This window comes from Triticum dicoccoides, chromosome 4A, assembly GCF_002162155.2.
Source record: "Triticum dicoccoides isolate Atlit2015 ecotype Zavitan chromosome 4A, WEW_v2.0, whole genome shotgun sequence".
Taxonomy (NCBI): domain Eukaryota; kingdom Viridiplantae; phylum Streptophyta; class Magnoliopsida; order Poales; family Poaceae; genus Triticum; species Triticum dicoccoides.
Window position 1 is genome coordinate 654,708,509 of NC_041386.1, and position 8,651 is coordinate 654,717,159.

Genomic DNA, 8,651 nt, shown 5'->3' on the forward strand with positions numbered 1-8,651 from the left:
TATATATAGGATCTTTCCAACACGAGGTGCTTGCCAAAGGATAAAATGAAAAAAAGGGAAAGGTGAAGATCACCTTGACTCTTGCATAAAAGTAAAAGATAGGCCCTTCGCAGAGGGGAGCAGGGATTTGCAAAGGTGCCAGAGCTCGATTTTGAAATAGAGAAGAATAATTTTGAGAGGTATGATCTCATTGTCAACATAACAACCAAGAGTTCCCAATATCTTCCATACTACATACATTATAGGCGGTTCCCAAACAGAATGGTAAAGTTTTTACTCCCCCTCCACCAACAATCACACTCCACGGCCATCTGAAACAACGGGGTACCGTCCATACCAACAATAGTCCTGGGGGAGTTTTGTTTTAATTATTTTTGATTTGATTTTGATCTTTTGATCATGGGACTGGGCATCCCGGATACCAGCCATTTTTCTCGTGAATAATGAGCGGAGTCCACTCATCTTGAGAATAACCCACCTAGCTTGGAAGATACTGACATCCCCTAGTCGCTACATGAGTGATTCGGGCATACAAAACAGATTATTATTTGAAGGTTTAGAGTTTGGCACATGCAAATTTACTTGGAACGGCAGGTAAATACCGCATATTGGTAGGTATGGTGGACACTCATGGCAAAAACTGGGTTTAAGGATATTTGGAAGCACAAGTAGTATCTCTACTTGGTGCAAGAAATTTTGGCTAGCATGTGGAGGAAAGGCAAGCTCAACATGTTTGAATGATCCATGACAATATACTTTAACTGAGATGTGAGAAAACATAACCCATTATGTTGTCTTCCTTGTCCAACATCAACTCTTTAGCATGTCATACTTAATGAGTGCTCACAATTATAAAATATGTCTAGGATAGTATATTTATATGTGAAATCTCTCTTCCTTCAATATTCTTTCATGAATTGTTCAAGTGACCAATACAATGCTTGCTAACCTTCAATAAATTTACAACCTCTACTTCTTAGATGTGAGGTCATTACTCCCCATGCGATAAGCAAATGAAACATATATAATTTCAAATTTATGACATTCAACTCATTCAACCATTTACTCATAGGATATAAGTGAAGCACACGAGTAAATGACAAACTACTCCAAAAATATAAGTGAAGATCAATGAGTAGCTAAATAATTATGTAACTATATGAAGACTCTCTCTCATTTAAGAATTTTAGATCTTGGTATTTTATTCAAACAACAAGCAAAACAAAATAAAATGACATTGCAAGGATAGCACAACTCATGTGAAGAAGCAAAAACTTAGGTTCAACCAATACTAACCGATAGTTGTTGAAGAAGAAAGGTGGTATGACTAATGGGGAATCCCAAAGCTTAGATGCTTGAGACTTCTTGAAATATTATCTTGGGGTGCCTTGGGCATCCCCAAGCTTGAACTTTTGTGTCTCCTTAATTCCTCTCGTATCATGGTTTCCTAAATCTCAAAAGCTTCATCCACACCAAACTCAATAGACAAACTCGTAAGCTCCGTTAGTATAAGAAAATAAAACCACCACTTAGGTACTGTAATGAACTCATTCTAAACTCATATTGGTGTAATATCTACTGTATTCCAACTTCTCCATGGTTCATACCCTCTGATAATACTCATAGATTCATCAAAATAAGCAAACAACACATAGAAAACAAAATCTGTCAAAAACAGAACAGTTTGTAGTAATCGGTATCAAACGTATACTTATGGAACTCCAAAAATCCTACCAAATTAGGAAGTTCTAACAAATTTCTATGCCAATCCAAAGCAGAAATAATCAGATCAAAAGCACGGTTATGTGAATTATAAAAACTAATTTACTGGGTGCAAAAGTTTCTGATTTTCAGCAGGATCAACACAACTATCACCGTAAGCTATCCTAAAGGTCTTACTTGGCACTTTATTGAAACAAAATCTATAAAACATGATTAATACAGTAGCATAATCATGTGAACACACAAAAACAGTAAGGGTAAATATTGGGTTGTCTCCCAACAAGTGCTTTTTTTTAATGCCTTTCTAGCTAAACATGATGATGACAATGATGCTCACATAAAAGATAAGAATTGAAACATAATGGGAGCATCATGAAGCATATGAATAGCACATTTAAGTCTAACCCACTTACTATTCACAGGGATTTTGTGAGAAAACAACTTATGGGAACAATAATCAATTAGCATAGGAAGGTAAAACAAGCATAACTTCAAGATTTTAAGCACATAGAGAGGAAACTTGGTATTGTTGCAATTCCTACAAGCATATGTTCCTCCCTCATAATAATTTTAAGTTGCATCATGAATGAATTCAACAATATAACCATCACCTAAAGCATTCTTTTCATGATCTACAAGCATAGAAATTTTATTACTCTCCACATAAGCACAATTATTCTCATTCGAAATAGTGGGAGTATCATAAGAGACTTGAATACTAGAAATTGTTTCCACATTGAAAGCATGAAGTTCAAAAAAAGGGTAATCATAATCATGACAAGTTTTATAAATATAATCATCACTACTTTTTATAGCATAAGTTTCATCACAATAATCATCATAAGTAGCAACTTCGTTCTCATCATAATCGATTGAAACCTCTTCCAAGATAGTGGAATCATCACTAAATAAAGTTGACACTCTTCCAAATCCACTTTCATATTCATCACAATAAGATTCAACATCCTCCAAAATAGTGGGATCACTACTTCCTAAAGTTGACACTCTTCCAAACCCACTATCATCAATATAGTCATCATAGGTAAGAGGCATGCTATCATCATAACAACTTTGCATATCAAAACTTGGGAGGCTAAAAATATCATCTTTATTAAACATAGCATCCCCAAGCTTGGGGCAAACATTAATTTCAGCAAATATATTCTCAAATATTTCATCCTCATCAAACTTAGCTTCCCCAAGCTTGGGCCTTTTCATATCATAAGCATAATCACTCTCATAATTAATTGTATGGATAGCACCAATAGTATAGCAATTATCATCATCACAATGAGTAGTAGGAGCAACATCATTTGGGAGGGATACCTTTTTACCTTTGTTGCTCCTTCTTTTCTTTTTCTTCTTCACATTATGTGTGGGTTCAACCTTCTTATTTGAGCTCCTTAATGATAAGATTGGTTGAATAGAAAGCTCCTCCTCGTTACCTGATTCATCATAAGAAATAATAGGAGGATATTGGTAAGTCTCTTCCATTTCATTAGTATTCTCTTCATCTTCTATTTGCTTCCTTTTCTTTATGTAATTGACAATATAGGGATTTTCAATGCAATTCACCGCACAATACATATAAATTCCTCTAGATCAATATCAAGAAAATTCTCAAGATTAAATTCTGGAATAAGCTTAGTTGCACGTTTCAAATTTTCATAACCCAAAAGCAAACTAAGTTCATTATGATGCACAAAGGAAATCAATTCATCACAATTTTTGGACACGATTCGATCATGAAACAATTTGCATCTGAGATTTAAATGACCACGTTCATTGCAAAGTTCACAAGTACAGTAAAGATATCTTAAATTTTCAGCACTAATATTAAGCCTTTCTTGCAACCCTTTAGTTTATAAATACTTATGCCTCTTGCAATATCTATTTTCCCTATTTGGTGTGTACTTGCAAACCCAATCTACTCCACAAAAACCGACATGCTTATAAGAGATATTTTCATCATAAATAGTGCAATCATCATTAGTACTATGGATATTCAAAGAGTTCATACTAACAACATTGCAATCATGCTCATCATTCAATGATTTAGTATCAAGCATTTTATAGACTTCTTCTTCTAGCACTTGAGCACAATTTTCCTTTTCATCATTCTCACGAAAGATATTAAAGAGATGAAGCATATGAGACAAACTCAAATCTATTTTTTTTGTAATTTTCTTTTATAAACTAAACTAGTGATAATACAAGAAACAAAAAGATTCGATTGCAAGATCTAAAGATATACCTTCAAGCACTCACCTCCCCGGCAACGGCGCCAGAAAAGAGCTTGATGTCTACTACACAACCTTCTTCTTGTAGACGTTGTTGGGCCTCCAAGTGCAGAGGTTTGTAGGACAGTAGCAAATTTCCCTCAACTGGATGACCTAAGGTCTATCAATCGGTGGGAGGCGTAGGATGAAGATGGTCTCTCTCAAGCAACCCTGCAACCAAATAATAAAGAGTCTCTTGTGTCCCCAACACACCCAATACAATAGTAAATTGTGTAGGTGCACTAGTTCGGCGAAGAGATGGTGATACAAGTGCAATATGGATGGTAGATATATGTTTTTTAAATCTGAAATTATAAAAACAGCAAGGTAACTAATGATAAAAGTGAGCGTAAACAGTATTGCAATGGTAGGAAACAAAGCCTAAGGTTCATACTTTTACTAGTGCAAGTTCTCTCAACACTAATGACATAATTGGATCATATAACCATCCCTCAACATGCAATAGAGAGTCACTCCAAAGCCACTAATAGCGGAGAACAAACGAAGAGATTACGGTAGGGTACGAAACCACCTCAAAGTTATCCTTTCTGCTCGATCTATTCAAGAGTCTGTAGTAAAATAACACGAAGCTATTCTTTCCGTTCAATCTATCATAGAGTTCATACTAGAATAACACCTTAAGACACAAATCAACCAAAACCCTAATGTCACCTAGATACTCCATTGTCACCTCAAGTATCCATGGTCATCATTATACGATATGCATCACACAATCTCATATTCATCTATTCAACCAACACAAAGTACTTCAAAGAGTGCCCCAAAGTTTCTACCAAAGAGTCAAGACGAAAATGTGTGCCAGCCCCTATGCATAGGTTCATGGGCAGAACCTGCAAGTTGATCACCAAAACATACATCAAGTGGATCACGTGATATCCCATTGTCACCACAGATAAGCACGGCAAGACATACATCAAGTGTTCTCAAATCCTTAAAGACTCAATCCGATAAGATAACTTCAAAGGGAAAACTCAATTCATCACAAGAGAGTAGAGGGGGAGAAGCATCATAAGATCCAACAATAATAGCGAAGGTCGCGATACATCAAGATCGTGCCATAGAGAGAACACGAGAGAGAGAGATCAAACACAGTCATGGAGAGCACCGGGATGATGAAGATTGCCACTGGTGAGGGATCCCCCCCTTTGGCAGGGTGCAGGAACAGGCTCCCGATAGGTTTTTGGTGGCTACAGAGGCTTGCGGCAGCGAAACTCCGGATCTATTGTTTGCTTTGATGTTTTTAGGGTATATGGGAATATATAGGCGAAAGAAGTCAATCGGGGGAGTCTCGAGGGGCCCACGAGACAGGGGGCGCGCCAAGTAGGGGGGGGGCACCCTTGTGGCCACCTCGAAGCTTCGTTGACTTCAACTCCAAGTCTCCTGGATCGCTTCCGTTCCAAAAATAATGCTCCCAAAGGTTTCATTCCATTTGGAATCCGTTTGATATTCCTTTTCTTCGAAACACTGAAATAGGCAAGAAAACAACAATATGGGCTGGGCCTCCAGTTAATAGGTTAGTCTCAAAAATAATATAAAGGTGCATAATAAAGCCCATAAACATTCAAAACAGATAATATAATAGCATGAATGCTTCATAAATTATAGATACGTTGGAGATGTATGAGTATCCGGTTTAAGACTTAGAGTCAGTCGAATTAGTGTCAAAACTTGCACCGACATAACCATTTACGACGAGCTCTTCGTCACCTCCATAAACGAGAAACCTATTCTTAGTCCTTTTCAGGTATTTCAGGATGTTCTTGACCGCTGTCCAGTGATCCACTCCTGGATTACTTTGGTACCTCCATGCTAAACTAATAGCAAGGCACACATCAGGTCTGGTACACAGCATTGCATACATGATAGAGCCTATGGCTGAAGCATAGGGAACAACTTTCATTTTCTCTCTATCTTCTGCAGTGGTTGGGCATTGAGTCTGACTCAACTTCACACCTTTGTAACACAGGCAAGAACCCTTTCTTTGCTTGATCCATTTTGAACTTCTTCAAAACTTTATCAAGGTATGTACTTTGTGAAAGTCCAATTAAGCGTCTTGATCTATCTCTATAGATCTTGATGCCCAATATATAAGCAGCTTCACCTTGGTCTTTCATTGAAAAACTCTTGTTCAAGTATCCTTTTATGCTATGCAGAAATTCTATAACATTTCCAATCAACAATATGTCATCCACATATAATATTAGAAATGCTACAGAGCTCCCACTCACTTTCTTGTAAATACAGGCTTCTCCAAAAGTCTGTATAAAAGCATATGCTTTGATCACACTATCAAAACATTTATTCCAACTCCGAGATGCTTGCACCAGTCCATAAATGGACCGCTGGAGCTTGCACACTTTGTTAGCATCCTTTGGATTGATAAAACCTTTGGGTTGCATCATATACAACTCTTCTTCTAGAAATCCATTCAGGAATGCAGTCTTTACATCTATTTGCCAAATTTCATAATCATAAAATGCAGCAATTGCTAACATGATTCAAACGGACTTAAGCATCACTATGGGTGAGAAAGTCTCATCGTAGTCAACTCCTTGAACTTGTCGAAAACCTTTCGCGACAAGTCGAGCTTTGTAGACAGTAACATTACCGTCAGCGCCAGTATTCTTCTTGAAGATCCATTTATTCTCGATGGCTTGTCGATCATCGGGCAAGTCAACCAAAGTCCACACTTTGTTCTCATACATGGATCCCATCTCAGATTTCATGGCCTCATGCCATTTCACGGAATCTGGGCTCATCATTGCGTCCTCATAGTTCGTAGGTTCATCATGGTCAAGTAACATGACCTCCAGAACAGGATTACCGTACCAGTCTGGTGCGGATCTTACTCTGGTTGACCTATGAGGTTTGGTAGTAACTTGATCTGAAGTTTCATCATCATTATCATTAGCTTCCTCACTAATTGGTGTAAGGATCACATGAACTAATTTCTATGATGAACTATTTTCCAATAAGGGAGCAGGTACAATTACCTCATCAAGTTCTACTTTCCTCCCACTCACTCCTTTCGAGAGAAAAACCCTTCTCTATAAAGGATCCATTCCTAGCAATGAATGTCTTGCCTTCGGATCTGTGATATAAGGTGTACCCAACAGTCTCCTTTGGGTATCCTATGAAGACACATTTCTCCGATTTGGGTTCGAGCTTATTAGGTTGAAGTTTTTTCACATAAGCATCGCAGCCCCAAACTTTAAGAAACGACAACTTGGGTTTCTTGCCAAACCACAGTTCAAATAAGGTGTCGTCTCCACGGATTTAGATGGTGCCCTAGTTAACGTGAATGCAGCCGTCTCTAAATCATAACGCCAAAACGATAGCGGTAAATCAGTAAGAGACATCATAGATCACACCATATCTAATAAAGTGCGGTTACGACGTTTGGACACACCATTATGCTATGGTGTTCCGGGTGGCGTGAGTTGCGAAACTATTCCGCATTGTTTCAAATGAAGACCAAACTCGTAACTCAAATATTCTCCTCCATGATCAGATCGTAGAAACTTTACTTTCTTGTTACGATGATTTTCCACATCACTCTGAAATTCTTTGAACTTTTCAAATGTTTCAGACTTATGTTTCATCAAGTAGATATACCCATATCTGCTCAAATCATCTATGAAGGTCAGAAAATAACGATACCCGCCGCGAGCCTCAATATTCATCGGACCACATACATCAGTATGTATGATTTCTAACAAATCTGTTGCTCGCTCCATTGTTCCGAAGAACGGAGTTTTAGTCATCTTGACCATGAGGCATGGTTCGCAAGTACCAAGTGGCTCATAATCAAATGATTCCAAAAGTCGATCAGAATGGAGTTTCTTCATGCGCTTTATACCAATATGACCTAAACGGCAGTGCCACAAATAAGTTGCACTATCATTATCAACTCTGCATCTTTTGGCTTCAATATTATGAATATGTGTGTCACTACTATCGAGATTCAACAAAAATAGACCACTCCTCAAGGGTGCATGACCATAAAAGATATTACTCATATAAATAGAACAACCATTATTCTCATATTTAAATGAATAACCGTCTCACATCAAACAAGATCCAGATATAATGTTCATGGCACCAAATAACAATTATTCAGGTCTAAAACTAATCCCGAAGGTAGATGTAGAGGTAGCGTGCCGACGGCGATCACATCGACTTTGGAACCATTTCCCATGCGCATCGTCACCTGGTCCTTAGCAAATCTTCGCTTAATCCGTAGTCCCTACTTTGAGTTGCAAATATTAGCAACAAAACCAGTATCAAATACCCAGGTACTATTGCGAGCATTAGTAAGGTACACATCAATAACATGTATATCACATATACCTTTGTTCACCTTGCCATCCTTCTTATCCGCCAAATACTTGGGGCAGTTCCGCTTCCAGTGACTAGTCCCTTTGCAGTAGAAGCACTCAGTCTCAGGCTTAGGTCCAGACTTGGGCTTCTTCACTTGAGCAGCAACTTGCTTGCCATTCTTCTTGAAGTTCCCCTTCTTCCCTTTACCCTTTTTCTTGAAACTGGTGGTCTTGTTGACCATCAACACTTGATGCTCCTTCTTGATTTCTACCTCCGCAGCCATTAGCATAGCGAAAAGCTCGGGAATTG